General features: G+C 46.6%; 1 protein-coding gene across 14 annotated transcripts in view; it reads left to right on the forward strand.

Moving 5' to 3' along the window:
• Positions 1 to 19,120, forward strand: part of DUSP7 (dual specificity phosphatase 7) — a 330,623-nt gene that overhangs the window by 230,142 nt on the left and 81,361 nt on the right. Inside the window, exon 1 of one of the 14 annotated variants that reach the window (XR_010475039.1) lies at positions 8,715 to 8,729. The exons of the other annotated variants lie outside the window; for them this stretch is intronic. The gene's annotated coding sequence lies outside the window, so the exon portion shown is untranslated. Of the gene's footprint in view, positions 1 to 8,714; positions 8,730 to 19,120 lie in introns of those variants that run through there. 14 annotated transcript variants of the gene reach the window in all.

Raw genomic sequence — 19,120 nt, forward strand, 5'->3', positions numbered from 1 at the left:
TGGAAAGTAAAATCCTTTAGATTTTTCTTTCCTGCCTTCTCACCTGCATGCAACCCAGGCCCTCATTATCTCCTGTGTGTAGCCACGACATAGCCAGTCTGGAGTTCAAGGGAATTTCTTGCTTCTGGATGCCAGTAACACTGGGCAGTAGAGGGTCTGGCTCGGAAGGAACAAGCCTGATGCACTTTAGCTCAGCTTAAAAAATGGACTATTGTTTTAAGTTGGATTATTTGAAAAGGGTTGAAGCTACCCAAAATAATCTGCTTCTTTCAATAAGCAGTGCTTTATGGTGGAAAGATCGTAACTTATGTGTCTTATCTTTTTATCACCAGTAAGTTTTTAATATATTACCATTTATCTCTGGATTAGTTGAAAAGTTCATTGCTATGCCTTTTTCTCTGCAAATTAACATAAATTAATTACTTTTCCTGGAAATGACTGTGGAGAGAATAAAAATGCCTTTTGGTAAATGATCAGACTTGGACAAAAACCCAAAAGTGAGTGTAGCTTTAAGTGCAGAGAGAAGAGACAAAGCATTCCCCAGTATTAGATGCCAAACAATAAAGCCTTTAACATGTCTTCGGGATTTCGAGGGGACTGTACTGCTGACCTCTCATTCCTGCATATTTTCCGCCAGCAGTGTGGCAGCATTTCCCCTCTATCTGCTCTTACAAACGCATCCCGTGAAACAGCAACACGGGGCCGCAGGAAAAGCAGGCGGTGACCTGATGGCTCTGCTTGCGAGGAGCAAAGAAGCTCTGAGCTGGTGGCCCCTGGGGGTATAAATGGTCCCAGGCCCTGAAGGCTGTGGAAAGACATCCCACCCCTGGGCTGGAGAGAAGCATCGCGGCTGTGAGGCAGCAGGAGTGATTTCTACAGCTCTCAGGACAGAGGGGTTGTTGAGCCCCCAGCATGGCTGTTTCCTTCCCTCAGGCTGGTTTGGCTGGGAGCTGATGGGGCAGCTCTGGCATAGCCATGGTAGTAAACACGTAGGAGGTAGGAATAGCTTCGGCTGGCCACCATTTGTAAAAAACACCCACCTGTTCCCAGCCTAAATCCAACTGCAAGTCAGCAGCTTGCTGCTGCAAGTAGCTCCTGGAGGTGCTCAGGCTTGTGGGGAAGTTTTGGTAATGTGGTTCCTGAGTCCTGGTCCTGATGGGACCTCATGATGAGAATGGGTGCACGGTGGCTCCTTTTCACCTCAGCGTGAACAGTGGTTGTCACACGCACACAGAGCTGCCACTGTGCTGTGCCTGTGTCACCGTGAAGGTGTCACCCATGGCATGAAGTGCTCAGCACACATCACTGGCAGAGGTCCCTGCTCCAGAGCCAGAAGGTTTGGGCACAGGAGAGGAGCCTCCACCTCCCAACAGTCACATTGGTCTTGTACGAGCGTGGCTGTGGCTTAGATACATGAGCCTTACCCCTGTGAGAGGAGGAGACAATTAGAAGTGACTACTGCGAGGACAAGCACCCTCCTTGCATGGTGGCATGAGTGCAGAGGACCTGCTGGATGCTGGCCTGGGGAGCATTGCCGATAGGTAATGGTGAGGTGGCTGACTTTGTGTATTAACAAAAGGGACACCTGTCTAGTAAAATGGTAATTATCTTTGGATCTAATAAGTGTAATTATTGAGTAATTCAACAGAGTATATAATGAGGTGGGAATATTTTTAGCCTGTGAGTGAGTTCTTCACAGTCCTCCCGTGCCGTACTCCAAGTAAAGAGCACTTAGGCAGCACTGATGGCCTGTAGCTTTTAAGAAATTACTGTGATGCATCTCTAAAACTGGCAGCTTTATTAAGAAGGGAGGCAGGGGGATGCTATTATCTTAACACAGCTGTGTTAAGAGAGGCTATGCATTTCAGAAGGGCACTGTTGTGCTGTGAGGCTTGCAGGCTTGAGAGCTGGAAGTACAGCCAGAGTTGCTGAGAAATTTGTCTGGGCCATTTTGAGCTGAACATGTTGCTGGTCTCTGATCCAGGCGGTGGGGCTGGACTGGGCTTGTCCAACACCGACGTGAGCACTGCCTGGCCATCCCATGTGTAGTAAGAGCTAGACAAGGAGCCCTTGTTAAATGCCCGGAGGAGGGTACAGCACAGAAACTGGTTGAGCTGGACCAGTCCTTTAACCCCACGCATGCTGCTCGGATAATGGGTGAGAAAAGGGAGAGGAAATTGTGATTGTCTGGTGAAAGAGATTTATTATTTTTTTTAAAAAAAACAAAGGTCTGAGAAATCCTACTTATGTTTTCCATGTGGCCAGGGCATGTTTTCAAAGAGCCATCACGGAGCAAGCAGCTCAGCATCGCTTTCCACTGTCATTGCAGGGTAATGGTGCTGCCCTTTCCACTGCAAATCCCTGTTTACCAGCAAACCAAGTACGTGAATGCTTGCAGTGAAAGGTGCGCACTCCACAACCACTCACAAAAAGCCCATTTATAACAAATAAAAAAAGGTGTAGAAACAGCTCAGTTGGATTAATTTCCATATTTGCAGGAGTTTCCGTGGGAATACCTTTTGCAGCACTCAGCCAGCTCAGGCTATGAATTAGCTGAGCCCTTCGCCTGCCCCCAGCCTGCAAAATGATGGTGTGCTGCCTCTTTCTTTCTTTTTTTAGCGGGCATTTCAGAAGGCAGTGTCTTATTCCAACCTCTTCAGACTGGAGTGGGAACGCAGACCTCGAAACACCTGCTTCCCACACCGGCAGCACTGAATGGCCGAGGAGTACGCGGCCGCTGAGCCTTTGTTTTGGGGCTTTTCTTTTAACTACAAGGAGTAATCGGGGTTGGCTGTTAAATGAATGAGTCTGGTTGGAAGATAAGCCTGGACACCTGAGGTCTTGCATTCCGGGCAGGGCTGGCGAGCACCAAAGGGCTTTTTCAACAGGCATCACTGGAAAGTCGCTATTATGTGTGAGCTTTACACTCAAACACCTTTGGACAATGAAGGCACCAGAGGACACTGCTGCTCCCAATTGTCAGCGGCAGAATAAATCCCTGCTTCCTGCAGTGTTTCCCTCCGCCGGTGCAGAGCAGAGAGCTTTGCAGAGGCACAAAAGGTCTCTCAATAGAGCAGGGGTCAAACTGTGGGTTCCTCCTTTCAAAACAGCTCCTGATCTCTGATGCAGAGAGCCCTGCAAGACCCCCTTTTGGAAACAGAGAAAGAGCGACATTGTGTTGCTGAAGAGAAGGAGAGAGGGAGGTGGAGGGAATCCCAGGACCCGTTCCTGAAACAAACCTGGGCTGATGTTTTCAAAGCTCCCTGTGGTAGAGGTTTAGGTCCCCAGCTCCCAGCGGGACTGGTGGGAACTCCTGCCTTAAATCGTTTTGCTGGTTCTGGCTGCACAGCATCTCCCGGAGCAGGCTCCAAATACCCATAGCTGGCAGTGCGTCCTGCTAACCATCCACCCTGATTGGTGCCCCATGCACATCAAGGGGTTTTGCTGGCTCCCTAGCCACAGGAAGGTGTTGAGATGGGCTCTAGTCCTCAAGGACGTTTGCGCTTGCAGTAATTCAGGTGGGTCAGGGATGTGCATGCCAGCAGAAAGAAGCTGGCTGTGGGTTGTGTGTATGGTATTTGGGGAGCGGTGGCTCTGATGTCCACAGCCTTTCCTCAGAGTCTGGTGAGGACCAGCGGAGATCTTCGTGGCAGACTGTTACACCACAGTGCCAGGAGCCTGCTCACTCTTTCCTCCGGTGGTGATGGGCTGCACATGCATTTCCTTCTGCAAAGCAGATGTAGGTTCTGCTAACCTCAGAGTTGCTGGGCTCCCTGCAGAACCAATGTCTGCCATGAAATACAATGCCATTAAATACAGGTATGTAGTCTTACTGGTGTCCTCACTCACAATCCAGTCCTGTGGTGGTCATTGGTGGCAGGGATGTTCTGTACAGTGGGCTCAGCTGATGTGGCACCCCAGGATGGCTAACAGAGGTTGCACGGAACCTCACAGCAGTTGAGGTGATATCTGCGTGAGCAGATACAGTGCTGCCATAGTAATGGACGTGGAGAGTGAAGTATTATTGCTGAGGACTTGATGGCCACACTGTACATGTTTTGGGGTTTGCTTTGACTAGTTCTGATCAGATCTTGGACCTGTTAGTGGATGTGAGATACTTCATACTTGTACACAAACCAAATCCTGTTATCCCAGCTTGAGAGGTCGGAGCCACCTGTGTGGTGGGAGCCAAAGTGCAGAAAGTCGAGGAGATCAGGACTTCTCCCTCCAAATCACGTGTCTCATCCAAATTAAATCCTCCTGAGAACACTTTATTGGACTCTCCACCAGCAGCATTACTGAGGGTAGAGAGATGCTCTGGCACCTTGTTCCTGCCAGTGTGTGCTGGGTGGCAGGTCTGGGAGGATTACTGGGATGTGCAGAAGGACAGACATATAGGCTCGGTCTGCCAGCAGCAGCAGCACCAAATTTGAGTGTCCAGCAGGCGCTTTGTTCCCCTGCGTGCTGTGAACATCCCAGCCCCAGGGAAATTCTTCACGGCTTGGCAAGCCAAGAGCCACTGTTGGCCATGTAAGTGGGTACAGCATCTGCACTTTGTGTCTCTTTTTACCTTCTTTAGGGCAAACATTTTCCTCAGAGGTTACTGAACTCTGAATAGTGTAGAAATACGGCTGTGCAGAGTGCCTTTCCTGTCCAAGCCCTGCAGAAACGGGGAGTCTTTAATGGCAATGGACTCCAGCTACTGTCGCTTCTTCGTGCAGTTAAGGAGACTTTTGCAAACCATCCCCCTCATATTTTTCTGCCCACAGAAAGGACGGGGCAGCCGGATTTTGAGAAACTAACCCAGGGGAGCCTGAATCTGGTCATTGCATTCCCCATCTGCTAAGTACATCCACACAATGATATTTCAGTACGTGTCTTAAAACAATGATTTCCTTTTCTCTTATTGTTTCAAGTCCTTTAGATTCCTCGTGCAGATTAGGGAGTGTCCCTGTAGAGCTGGAACGCTGCGGCAGAGCTGCTGGGGTAAATCGGATCCCGTCTCCCTGCAGAGCACCGGCAGCAGAATAGCGCTGCGCTGGCACTGCAGATTCACTTTGCAGCCGGGAGCCGGGGGAAAGAAAGGATCCAGCTTCTCCGTATTGCATGGGCACAGCCACCACATTTGAAAGGGCAGAAGAAAGGAACAGGAGACCCACTAGGAACTCATTGAGAACTGCCATCCATCTATGGATTCTTTTTTCTGTGCGATAAACTCCTCTGCTTTTAGCTGTGCAGAAAACAGCATGTGTGGAATTCTGGTGCCAGCAACTTTTTACTGGAAACCAGGATGTTTCTCTAATGAGGAAAAAAACCTCCTTGGGTATGAAGTTATCAAACAACTTGACAAATTCAGATGCACTAAATCACTCAGTATAAACGTCTGTCTGGCCTGCTTTTATGTGCTTACAGTGAGGGCAGCTTATCAGCTTCTTGGCGAGATGCGATCTCTGTCCTCTGGTGCTATTTTTAGCTTGTATTTATTTGGAGGAGGCTGTTTCAATAATCTAATCAGGTCTCGCCTTTAATTCCTCTTAAGGCTGTTTTGGGAAGAAGGGTGGTTAAAATAGTGCTGCGGCTGAAGCTTTTGCAGCACGCTGCAGTGTGAAAGCCCCGTGTGTGGCTCCCTTCGAACATGGGAGACACTGGACCCCAGATCATTGGTACTCATTTTGGCTGCATCAATGACTTGCTTTCTGATGCTGGGGCAAATTGTTTTGCTGCTCTGTTTCTCATTTACCTTTTGTCCTTACAGACAAAGCTCTTCTGGGACAAAATTGGCTGTTACTGAGTTTTCCTGGCCCTCATCTTGGGGTGCAGGGGGAGAGAGGCATGGCCGGAAGGTGCTGGAAAGCAGCTCTGTTCAAATGTAATCCCACTGACCTCGTTGAGACTGCTCACATGTTTTAAATTAAGTGCATCCTTAAATATTTTCAGGAATTGGAGCTGGGTTAGTTTAGGCTGAATGCATTAAGAAATGCATATGCTATTGGGGCCAGAAGGGAACCTGACTGTTTTAAATCCATTAAATGTAAAAGAACAAGATTGTACATGGACTTAAGAGCTGGGAAACCAATTTTGAGGTCAATATTCCCTGTTGCTGAAAGGAACCCAGTGCAGCGGCTGCACGGTAGCATGGCGGGGAACAGAGCTCCGGGGGGAAAGGCACCACCTCCCTCTGTCCAACCAAACCTGGGCACAAAGAGATGCTCAGTGCAGACATCTGCTCGCTTTGTGTCTCACCTCTCTGTGCAATGCTGCACCGCTCAGAAATGTGGTCCCACCTTTGGGAACCGCACCTTCGAGGCTTCTGTGCTCCCCTCCATGGGACAGCATCGTGGAAATAGGTTTGTTGTTTATACTAAATGAAAACCAAAAGACAGCTTTTCAAACAGTTGCCAACACCAGGATTTTTGCTTACATCTTTTCCCATTGAGGAATTTCTGTGTCATGAAAGGATACTTTATTTGGGGAAAAACCTTTAGCTGTTTCTTTTGTTTGGCATCAAAGCCAGCGTAGAGGAGACTTTTTTTTATAGCAGCCAGCTGCATTAGCAGTCTTGAACCACCTTCTTCCTTCTGCTTTGAATATAAAGCCTATAGCAAGGGAACATTAGTTTTCGTCTTGGCAATAAACAGCATCTTAAGCTGCCAGTGGTGGAACTTGTCCATTTACTTGGGAGAGAAAGTCAAAATAAGCACTTACGAAGAAAAGAAACAAATCCAGCATTTCAGGTCCACATTCCCTGTTCCCTATGAATGGGCATATACTGCTTGGAGCGGTTATGGTGATGGACTGGAAATCCGCTGGGTGTGCTTGTGCGGGTATAAATCCTGCTGGCTGTGAGCCACTTCTCCCTTATCAGTTTCTCTGCTGCAGTGAAATGTCTCAAAATTCACCTCTGGATCCTGAGGCAATGCTCTTGTCCTTGTTTTGGCTCTCACATGTAACAGTAGAGCGTGCACTGGCTTTTTTGTCTGTTGTAGGGTTTTTTGGGTTTTGTTTTTAAAAGGGAGGGAAGAAGAAGAAAAGGTGTTTCATTTCCTCCAGGAAGGATCTCCTACAAACCTGAATGGATTAAGATCAATGCTCCTTGGCCCTCCACCCCCAAGAGAGAGCTTGTCTAGTTGGTGGAGCAAATGCCCAATTCATGGGCTAATTCTGTGCAAGCTCTTCAGTGCCCACAACCAACATCCTAGAGGCCAGGGAGTGTTTTTCTGAGCCAGCCAGCGTGGGGAAGTGGGTGATTCCCCTGGGATTTGCTCTCTTGCATGAGCTCCTAATGGCCCTTGGCCACACGTGGCAGCACTTTTGGTTTTTGGCTGGTTCTTAAAGGATGTCCTGGTCGGGCTGAGCAGACACAGAGTCTGTGGTTTTCTCTCTTCCTGAATTCAAGTCCTGTAAAGTGGGAGTGCGGGAAAGAAATGAGCCTTTGTAAACTTTTAGTTCACAACTGTTGCTGGGTCTTGTATCTGTCTGCTCATCCCAGTGCCTGTCATCACACAGCTGCCACAACCCACTATTTATCTTGTTCCTTTTCTTTCTTCCTCAGTCTGGTTTCCCCCCATCCATAGTCTGCCTTGCTATTGGTTTCTGCTCCTTTCTTCTCTCCCCCTTGCTCTCTCCTTGTCTCTGTTCTTTTTTCTTGCCTGTACATTTGTTCACCACCTGCATTCGACTGGGCTTGTGGCAAGACCAGCTCACTCCCTTCCAACTCCCCAGGGGCGTTCTCATCATCTGCAGGAGGGAAACGAGCCGTGGCCATGGGACAAAAATTAACTTCTCTCCTGTGATTAGAGCACAGCGAAATTACTCAGAGGCCTACTTAGAAAACAGAAGCCAGACTTATCTTGCCTTTGAGTTCTAATTCACCCAGGAGGGCGTCCAGGAGAGCTGGACACCCTGGGAATCCCCACAGAGCTGGTCTTGGTGCACCTCAGCCCAGCCGGGGAGTGCGGATGGATGCTGGGCACAGTGACATGGGTCTAGCAAAGTCGCCGAGGCTGGCGGCTTGCTGTGGCTTCAGGGGAATTTTGGCACTCAGTCCTGCCTCCTTGGTGTGTAGAGTTGGAGTAGATGGTCTCCTGAGCTGCCTCCCTGCCCTTCATTTCAAGTGAGCTGCTCTGTGGAGCTGTGATACACCTGCAAAGTTCCCTGCCTGACAGACAGCCTGGCAACCCAAGAGCAATTGGGAACATCCATTTCTGCTTGAGGTCTGTGTGTGCCCAGGTAGAACTTGCATGAGAGGAATCTCATGTGTGCGCTTGAAGGAATTAACATAAACCCACCTTCTCTCCTATTTCCCTGCATCTTCACACTCCTCCCTACTTAGTGCTTCCAAAGATTTCTTCACATCTGCTCACAGGCAATCTCAGGAGCAATTTTTGGAGATGAACAGGCTTTGCTGCTTCTACATCAGCTTCTGTTTTCCCTGTGGCACCCTGAATTTGTTTAAACCTGAAGTTCCAGAAGCTCAAAACCTCTACAGAAGGCTGTTGAAACATGTACAAACTGGCAAGCAAATTATGCTGCATCTTCCTGAGAGACCCAAAGGTTTCCTGCATCTTACAATTATCCATCATTTCTTTAAGGGCTTGAGTGCAAGCTCAGAAACTTCATGTACTCAGAAGCTTCAGTACTTCATGTTTCTTACCTATTTTATTTATAAAAAGCAAAAGATCTTATGTGCCCTGCTAAATAGCTTCTCAACTGGAGAGAGATGAGGTGAGGTGCGTAACTGCTTCTTGTTACAGTCGTGCACTTGGGATTAAGCTTTGAATTTTCCCAGATATTCAGATATTCAAGCCTTGCCTTGAACATGCTCTGTTTGTAGGAAGATTTGCAAACAAGGCAATATACAATTCTAATGGGGTATTTGGTCAGAAAATGGCATTACAATTCTCTTTCAAGTGTGGATAAATCATGGCTTATGTAGACATGTGGTAAATTAGTTCAGACTGCAAACTGAAATTTTTACTTGAGAAATAGGATTTTCTTAGAAGATGCACCCTGGAATTTCAGGTTGTGATTTGGTATTTTGTCAAAAGCCAAGTATTGTATATGCCATACCATTGCTCTCTGTGTCTCGCATTGATTTTGGCCAGCAGCTAGTCAAGGATGAGAAAGCACGGAGAAGAACAACTGCTGAAGGCAGTTCATGTGTATTGGGTGTATGAAGCTCCACGTAGGAATCAGTTTGAACTCCAGGGATCGGCTTAAAGATCTTGTGATGAGCCAGGTTGTGCTGAGAAGCAGGGAGAATTGATTTAGAGGATGTCATTGCAGGAGAAATCTGAAAGCATTTTTAATGATGGTGGCTTGAAGTTTACCTTCTGAAGGAAGAATCTGGTTTCCACAAAGGAAATTTTCATTCTAAATATTTAGCTTTCACTGAAAATTGGAGTGGGGACTTCTGAGGCTGGGGCAAACGCTAAACTGCTGCTTTCTTAGTCCTTATGAGTGTCTTGCTGTAGTTACATCGTAAGTTGTGTGGTTTTGTCCATGATTTAGACAGTTCCCTGCTTCCTCTCTGGAAGGTGCCTCCTCGTGATGCATTGCACTTTCTGCTGCAGGGCTTTGGTCCATACAACCCTCCACTTCATTGGTAATTGCCATAATTTTCAAGCTAGATGAGTTCTTGATTACATTAAAAGGGATGCCTGTACTCAACTGGATGTTAGCTATTTTTTTTCCAAGGGTAATTAGTTATGGATTTAAATAGAAGGAAATAATTGATGTGCACATAGAGTGGAAGCACTTCTCTGCCATTATGGTCTGAAGACTCATATTTGTTTTGTTTGGTCTATCTGAACTTGAAGTAGCTCTTCTGTTAGCACAGTAAAAGGAATATGTTTTTTGATATAAGATTGTTCTGTGGCTTATTAGAAGCTTTTTTGTCATTTCTGGAAGGGTGGGTAAGAGGAAATTACTTGAATTTATCATACGCAGAAAAGGAAAACAAAGGTACTTTCCTGAAGACTTAAAATGTATTGCTGACATGGTGGTTTTAACATTGGTGTCATGTGGCAAATGTATACTGAGATACATCTCCATGTATATGCTTTAACAAAAACCTGTAGTTTGGAAAGGTTCTCATTCAGGATTTGCATCTGAGAGGTGCGAGGCACCCTGGTATTATCAGCTGAAAGCACTAGAAGGATCTTTGCTTTGTCTTCATAAGTTCTTTTCCTCCACTGACCTTGCAGTTCAAGTTCCCTGTCTTCCTTTTTTTCCAAGTGACCTGGTGTGGTTAGTTGTGTGATGACATTGTCACAAGGAGCAGCATTGCCTGGCTGTCACAGCTCAGTCACCTTGTGGTCTCATCTCTATTTTATGCTTCCCTTGAGTCATTCCTCAAGTTCCCCATTCCCTTGCAGTGCTCGCTACGTGCAGCCTCTCATGACTCATGTTGTTGCCATCTGTCCTCCAGGAAAGTCTTCTTGATTGTCTTTCCAGTGCTGTGTCCACCTTTTCACCCGGCTTTTCATGGTGAGTTCTTACAGCAATGAAACATCCACACAGAGGGTACAGACCAGTGGCATGTTGGCTGTTGGAGGATGCGGTGTGTTAGGTAGAGTAAAAAAGTATCTGAAGGACTGGGCTAAGATACAGGAGCCAGGAGAGCTGAAATAAAGGTCCCTCAAGGAAAGATGGGACCCAATCCAGGGCTCCCACGTGTTGCGTGAGACCCTGAGCCACTGGCCACTAAAGAATGGAAAACCCTTTTGTTTGCTGCTTCAGCTTATTAGATTTTGAATCAAATCCACAGATTTCTGGCTGACCCACACTGCATTTCTCCATCAGTTTTATGAGTAAGCTGTTGTATTATCTATGTGTAGAGAGAAGTCATAGCATCAATTCCTGCTGTGCTCTCCGTCTGACAAGAGTTGCATCTTGCTACTGTACATAGTAATTCCCATTGCTGCATATACAAATGCCAGTGTGCTACTTAAAAGCTCTCTTTCATGTCTCTTACTAGGCTACAGAAGTGCCTTCTCGGAAACCTGTGCTGTCGGCTAAGCTGACAAAAGTTTTATTTAGGCAGAACTAATATCCTTTAAAGAAAGCTGCCATGCCATTAATTGTCACTCTGGTTTGTGTCAGATGCTTGCAAGAAGCATGCTTGGTTCCTCCACAAACACAACGGCATCTTTCACTCTTAATGAATAATGCGCTCCAGATGTTCCACCCTGTGAGAATTTCTTGCGCACGCTGCAACGCCAAGAGAAAAATAAAGCAGTTCAACTTATTTAACCCAGATCTTAGACTGTCTGTCTGCATCATCTAACTCCATCAAGCTGATGGAGCACACAGAATGGATGGAAAACATGTGGTTCCTATAGACTCCTGCATTTCATGTTGGATAGCAAATGTAGCATTGGTTTACCCAAGGCAATAACGGGCATAGGCTTAAACCCAGGGTATTCATGGCAGGTTCTCTGTGTTTTCTGCATAGCACAGCATAGTGTACCATACCTACTCATGCTTTGCTACTCAGGCCCAGAGCTCTTGGAAAACTCTGCTGATCTTCCTGTTTCTGCTCATGGTATCAGCCTGAGGACTCTTGTAGTTACAGACACAGAAACAATGCCTAAGCTGCCCTTTAAGGTTTAAATGGACTGCAATGTTTTTCTGCCTCAATATTTTGTGAATGTCATCGGGACTTCTTGTGTTCTTAGCTGTAGCTCAAATCATCATCCTAGTGTTTCCAGGCAAACAAAGACTCGGGGCTTATAGGAGGGTTTTAAAGAAGCCCACTTAGGATGGGCTCTGAGCTGTCCTGTACAGACTGTCTTGCTAAGTGAAATGCCAGCAGCAGCTTCCAACCGAGTGCTGATGGGACCGTTGTAGGGAAGGGCAGGAAAACCAGGTGTGACTCTTGCACTACAGAGCCCTGGTTCTGCCAGCTGAGCATGCTGAAAGGACTGAGATCTACTCTGTATTTAGCTCAAGAGTTTTCCATGGTTGTTCTAAGGGGGAATGAAGCACAGTTTTGTGGTTCAGGTATCAGGACACAACTTACAGACACAGCGTAGTGACAAACTGCCCAGGTGATTCCACTTGGGTTGTGTGGGAAGCTCATGTGCTTGGCTTTGCCCTTACAGAAAATGGATGTGGGAGTTCCCGACCAGAGTCACCCACGTGTCCTTCTGTCGGTGCCACATCTGTACAGGATTACATGTGGGTCTTTTGACATATCCACCTCTCCTCTGTGGCTTTCTGAGATTAGCTGAGGCTGGAGGACACTGACATTCTCTAAGCCCTTTGAGAAAGGTCTTAACTTCCTTTGATCTGTGTAAAAGATGCAAAACCAAAGCAGCATGCGAGAACAATTATTAAACATTGTTAATTAGGATGTGTGAAGATGGTCCCTCTCCCCTTTTCCTTTGAAGCATGAAAGCCCAGAGGGAGCCTTTATTAAAGTCAACAAAGAAATCTCAAAGGAAAAAATTCCCTTCTTTAATGTGGTCACACACATCATCTCCCGCCTGGTGTAACCTGACATGTGAATGTGATTAGGGGCTGTGTCACATCGGGGCACCGGCACACTGCGCCCCGGCCGCCGTGGGGAGCGGAGGGGGCAGAGTCTGCACGGCTGGTCCAGCATCCAGCCCCCTGGGTCTTCTTGCTGCTGGTGCCAAAAATGCAACATCTGGAGCTTGCCTTTGATGGATGACGTATTTTTTGTTAACTACTTTTGATGTAACGTGTTCTGTCTCCAAAGCAACTTCTGATAAAAGCAATCTTCAGTGCCCAGGGTAGCAGCTGGATATCCATCCTGGATTTTCCTGCTGGACGGGTGGACTTTACAACATTTTTACTCAACACCTAGGTTTTGTTTGTGTGTTTAAAAACAAATGGAGTCTTACAGCAACCTGATTATGGTAGTGCTGAGGGGCTCAGGAAAACCTGTCAGAGATACTGAAGATCCCACTGCACTTCTGTTGGGAGCCGGGGTAGCAAACTTTAAGATTCAGCTCAGCTACATGACAAGCACAGTGTGACTTCCCACTCAGATTCTCAAACAGCATCCATTTGCAGGCATGAATACTTTGCCATCTTTAATCCAAAATGATCAAGACAGGATTTGAGAGATGTTACTCAAGGAGTTTTTGCTTTCTTCATAAACCTTCCCTTATAGAGGAGTTTGGGTGAGCTCTGATCCATAGGGTCAAAGACATTGGGGTCTGGCACTGAAGCTGTATTTTCTGCTGGGTGCAGGTGGAGGGACAGGGCATGATATGTTATGCTAACAAGAAGTTGATGCCCTTTCACCTTCTCTGAGCTGCTCTATGTGCTCGTGAGAGCAAATGGCTGATGTGCTATAGCCTCTCAGGGACTCTTTGGTGATCATGGATAGAAAACAGGGCAGGTCCATTATAAAGTCCACACAGTGAAGACTCTATACCTGCATTAACTGTTCAGGAACATCGCTGGTTGTTGCATTAGAAATGTTTTGTCCAAACAGAAAGAGTGCAAAACATGCTGCTCTTGTCCTGCTCTGTGCCGTTCCTTTGGTTTGGTCTGACTGTGTTTTTCTAAAGAATCTTCAAAAATACCAGAATAGCCCTCGCTAATTTAGAACTGGGGCAGCATCCTCACTGCGATCTTTTATGGCTGATACTACCAACCACATCCCTCTCCATAACCCGGAGCTAGGCCATGAGTTTGGATTTTTCCAATCAAAATTCTCCCTCTCTTTCTGTTCTCAAAAGAAAAAAAAAAAAGAAAATAAAAGAAAAAAAAAAAAGAAAATAAAAGAAAAAAAAAAAAAGGCAGCTTTATGAAAACAAAACAATTTCCGAAGACAAGCATCCAGCTGCTTTATTCTGACACCCAGATAACTTGGCATGTTCTTCTAATCTTCTGCCGTGACTGCTGGGCTGGCTCACCACATCTGAAAGGAGGGGGATAAGCCAGCAGTCAGAGCCTGTATCTGTGAGCGATGTTGGTGGCAAGGAGAGTTTGGCAGTGGGTTCCTCTCTCACAGCTGCTTTTTTTCCCCAGCTGGAGGCTCCAATTGTTGGGCGATGGCACATGAGGCTCCCCCCGCGCCTGGCAGAGCCCCGCAGGAGCCAGCACCGTGCTGTGAGCAGACAATGCAATTAGCTGGTTTCACAATGTGCCACTTCGGGTGACCTTTCCAGGGAAAATAATTAGAGGGAGACCATGTCTGCCGATGGTAATTGGCTTCATTAGCTCTGAGGTTAATTTCAGGGATGTGCCCAGGAAGAAACAGAAGAGACTCAGGGGGGAGGTTGCCCAGTTAATTACTTGTGAAATGAAACAGTCCATTGGCCTTGTCCTTGGGCGTGTGCTGGCGGGATTTCGTGGGGCAGCCTGGAGCGATGGGTGAGGTTGGACCCTTCTCCTGCCCTCAGAGTGATGGTGGGATCAAACAGCCTTCCAGAGTGGGAAGTTTTCAACCCCTTTGGTACAGACTTGCCTGACTATTAGACTTGCCTGTCACATTGCCCTGGGGCTTCTCCATGGGGACACGTCCCTCTCTACAGGGGAAAGCAACGTCTCCTTTTTGCACGTGCGACATCTTGCCTTTGTGGAGTCTCCTTTCCTGTGTCGATCTGCTTGGGTCTCACCAAGGTAGTTAGGTGCTAGGCCCACCAACAGCCCCGTTGTTTGCAGCCATGCCATCTCCAACCTGGGAGCGGTGGGAGCATGAGGAGTTAAGACAGAAGAGTGCTTTGCAAAGTGGATTGGGATGAAACTTGCCTCCTAACCCGTCTTGTCTCGGTACACACCCACCAGACTCGGAAGGGCTGATCAGTGCAGACCTACTCCAGACCCATCCTGGGAAGCTAAATAAAACCCTTCTTTCCCCGTGCTTGCCTGTCACTGCAGTAAGCAAACTGTGGGCTCTTTTCTAGCTCTTTGTCAACTTTGAAAGCTTCCATTTGTAATGGAATCTCCACAGGCTTCTGGGTTCTGCTTACTGGTACTAAGCTGATGCCCAAACACTCACTGCTTTGGTCACATCTTTGCACCTAATATGTTCACCATCACTTGTTTGTGCAGTTTGTTGGGGTTTGCCAAAACCAGGACTGGGGAAAGGCACAGCCTTGGTCTGTTCCCCCACTGTTGCCTGCGGTTCTTATGTTAAAAGCTTGTTATTGTCTTGTGGGACATGAAGAGGAGAGGGCAGCAGGGAGAGCAGGAACACCAACCCATGCACAGCCCTCACCCCTAACACCTATGAGGGGGCCGTAGCCAGAAACGGCAGCTCAGAGGGCATCCCAGAGGTACATACAGCATCTGAAGGGCACCTGAGGTACATTACATTTGTGTGGCACATCTTTGTGCTGTGAACTAAAGAGATGAGAGTGTCAAATGTGGGTGTTTCTCTCCATATTTTTGTTGAGAGCAACATCAGACAGGAGTAAGAGGTCTTGGGAGGCAGGAGAGTCAAGTGTAAAGAAAGTGAGAGAGGAGCACTTGGGAATACATTCCCACAGGGAGCAGTTGTGCAGGAAAGAGGTGACCAGGTCAAAGGAAGAGGATATGAACAGCTAGAGAGAGATTCTTCTTGGCAGCCGATTTGTTTATGTCTTGCAGGAAAGAGCTTAGCAGGCGGCGTGCATCTCTAGCTGGGATGCAAAGTTCCCGTCCTTTCAAATGGTAACGTGGGGAGAAGACTCACAGAAGTCACGTCTGTATTTCCTGTCCTGATTTCAGCATAAGGAAACACTGTAGGTTGTACCCTAATAAAATGATCAAAGGGGTTTTTTTGTTTACTTGGTTTCCCTTCCCTTGAGCACACAGTTCCCTGGGAAAGGTGTCTGCAGTGTGGTGGGGATGCTTGAAAGGTGGGAAGTGTCTGCGATGTGTATGAGAGAGAGATCCTTCTTGGCCTGAGCAAACCAATGGCTGGACTCGGAGAGGCTTTGTGGAATAAGATTCGAAAATACTTTATCTGATAAAGACTAGGGCTTTTAGGGGAGCCAACAGGACCTGGACATAGGCTTGCCAGACTATCCCAGTGGGTACAGGGCATTTTTATGCCCTCAAAGTTTTAGGAAAATCCAACTTGGAATTTCCTGGTTTAGGAGCTGCCATTTGGTCCTTTAATCCCAAGTGTTCAAATAATCTCTCTGCACTCCTCCCCAGCCTGTCCTCTTCCAGCAGAAAAATGTATCCACTGAGTGAAGGAGAATACACTGGGCCTTGACAGTTAAAATATACTTTAAATGTATGTTGGATCATCTCCAGTCTTCGAATTTCTCATTTGTGTTTGGAGTCCAATTCTGCAACCTTTATTAGTGATTGCAGTTACACTAGTGTATGTGATGCATTTCTCTGGACCCTTTGATGTGCACATTTTACATGAGAATGTTAGTTCAGTTTAATACTCATTATACATATCATTAGGATGTTCATCCTGTTGTGAAAAGCATCAGTGAAATTCAGCGTGCTTGAGAGCAGGGACGTTCTGCAAGATTTATTTGAAAAATCTGTACTTGATGTCCAGTCGATGTAAATCCATCTAGTTCCATGGAAGCTGAAGCAGCTACAGTGATTTCCATGAGCTGGATGTCCACAGTAATCTGGTTGCAGCTTATATCTCCACAACAGATACTCATAAAGGTCTCAAAGCCATAAAAAAGTTGTTGCTTTCTATTCCATGCTATAAGATCTTCCTCCCCACAAAGGTCTTACAGCGAGACACACTCATTTGTTCACAAAATGTCCCGGCTTTTGCAACTGTGTTCCTGGTAAATGTTTTCTCAGCAGTCGAGATGATTTGTACCCAAAGGGTTGTTCAATTATGGATAATTTCTGCAGTTTGGAGGGTGGGAGGCTGATGAGATTGCACGGTGTTGTTTCTGCTCCATAAATCAAAGCCTTAAAGCCAGAGTTGAAGGACCAAGAATAAAGTTAATAAGTAACAGGCTTCTAGGAAAGAACTTTGGAGAAATAAGTGTTTGGTCAAAATTAAGGAGGTCTTGTGAAACTTTTGGACATTTTCACAACTACCTGAATGCTTTTTATCATCTCAAATTGTGAAGAAGTAGAAAGCTACCCCAGTACTTTTATTTGTGATTCTTTTTGTGAACCTTTAAAGTTTTTCTATTAGCATTAGTGCAAGTATTGGTTCATTTGCAATTAATACTTTGAACATGGTCTTTTGTTCTAAATCACCCATTCATTTGCTCCCTCGGAATCACATCTTTACCTTTATAACGTCTCCACCAGATACGGCCTTAAATCAACAATTGGCTTCGGGCTAGAGATATTTCTTTATCAGGAGGATATCTGGCAGCTCCTCCCCAGCGGATTTGAGAACTAGACTGTATTGAAAATAAGGTTATACTTGGTCATTTCTCCTTATGCTGTCTTTAGAGTGAGCATAAAGCTCACTGCTCCTTTATCCATGTCATTTATGGATTCCCATAGTGCCAAAGGAGGCACACAGCATATTGCAAAAGCAGATTATCCAGAATAAATCATATGGTGAGTGTCGCAGGTTTGCAGGCAACTGGTTTTGAGAAAATTTGAACTTGAAATGAGGTTTGATGGTGAAGGCGAAATGATGACTTGTAAACAGATGGGAACGCTCTCCATTTATCTGGAGAACTGTGAGACTTGTGTAGCATACAGGAGCTCCCCGATCCCACCCAACACTTCCTTCGCTTTATCGCTTCCCTCCCTTTCCTCCTTCCCTTCTGCCCCTTTCCTGGTGATGAAATCTGTGAAACCAGTGACACGGCCCAAGGCCTGGCTCTGGGCCAGAGCTGCTCATCTCTGGGGTCACAGGACACTGCTGGGCATGGGCAGTTTGGAGTGAGAGAATGTGGCCCTCGCCAGCCCACCGGTGCAGTTCCACCAGCTGTGTCCAGAGCCACCCATTCCACCCACAACTCCCATCCCACTAAACTAGCCTTGTTGTGTGTTGATTTTCATTTCTGAGCATAAGCAGGAAACCAGCCCATATGTGAAAACAAGAAATAATGAGAAGATCTGTCTGAGTCTTGAACAAGAGTTTGATTTCCAGTGCAGTTTTGGGTCAGCTCTCTGTTTTTTTTCTAATTAACTCAGCAAACAGGTGTTGGGTGAAGCACCACCTGTGTTTGCTGGGTATGACCAGTGAAGAGAGAGCTCTCGAGCCGAGCAGAGCTGGGCGTTGTTGAGGCTGAGCTCACCTTTGCAATGGGATGTTACTGTGCTTGGCTGCAGCCTGGGAGAACCACCACAGTGCAAACCCTCGCCAGGAGGGAACATCTGGAGGCCAGAGCTGTTGCTCTGTCTGCAGAGCATCTTGCAGAGAGAGGTCCCGATCCAGGCGAGAAGTGTGTAGCAAATAATAACAAAAAGAAGCAAAGCGAATTTTGGCAAACACAGCTAATTAGCCCATCATTCTTCTGCTCCCTGGAGATGATCTAACAGAGTTGTCTTCAAAATCCAGTGATTAAACCCTTTATGTAAATATTATTTTAGTTGTCTTTAAGATTACTTGCTCAAATGTGGAGAATAGTGTTAGTGTGAGAGAGACTCTTCTTTCAGTTACATTTCCTCTTTTCTTTTTCTGTCTCAATTTTGCAGAGCCACCTGTGTCGTTTATTTTTTAACACCTTTGTCATCAGGTGATTTTGTTGCTGGTGCTTGGAGGGGTTCTCTTCTTTTTTTTTTTTTAATCATCTTTAATATCACTTTCTTTTTCCGAGCTCTGCACTGGAAGGTTGTGACACCTTGCCATAACTCCAGAGCTGTCCTTGCCCAGTCGGACAGGCATGGCTGAGCAGTCAGCACCTGGCCATGAGGGTCAGGGCACCTCGACCTATTCTGAAGTCTTTCCTGTTTTTACTGTGTGACCCTGAATGAGTCACACTCTGAAAACCGTGACCACACACAGCAGTAATGAGAATTTCTTAATCCTTAGACTGACTTTGTGGAAAGCTGGGCTCCCCGCACTGTTGCCCTCAGTTGAGACGTCCTGAGTTTTGTACCTTGGACCCACACTGGTGTCTGCTGTCTTGGGGTTACCACAGGGAATGGGTGCTGGCGTGCAAAGTACAGCTGCTTGCTGGGGAGCCTGTGGCACCAGGGCTGTCCCACCTCCACCGCCTACTGGTTGTTGTCCTACCAGCATGTGTTTAAGGGAGGCTTT

This window comes from Columba livia, chromosome 10 (assembly GCF_036013475.1).
Source record: "Columba livia isolate bColLiv1 breed racing homer chromosome 10, bColLiv1.pat.W.v2, whole genome shotgun sequence".
NCBI lineage: Eukaryota > Metazoa > Chordata > Aves > Columbiformes > Columbidae > Columba > Columba livia.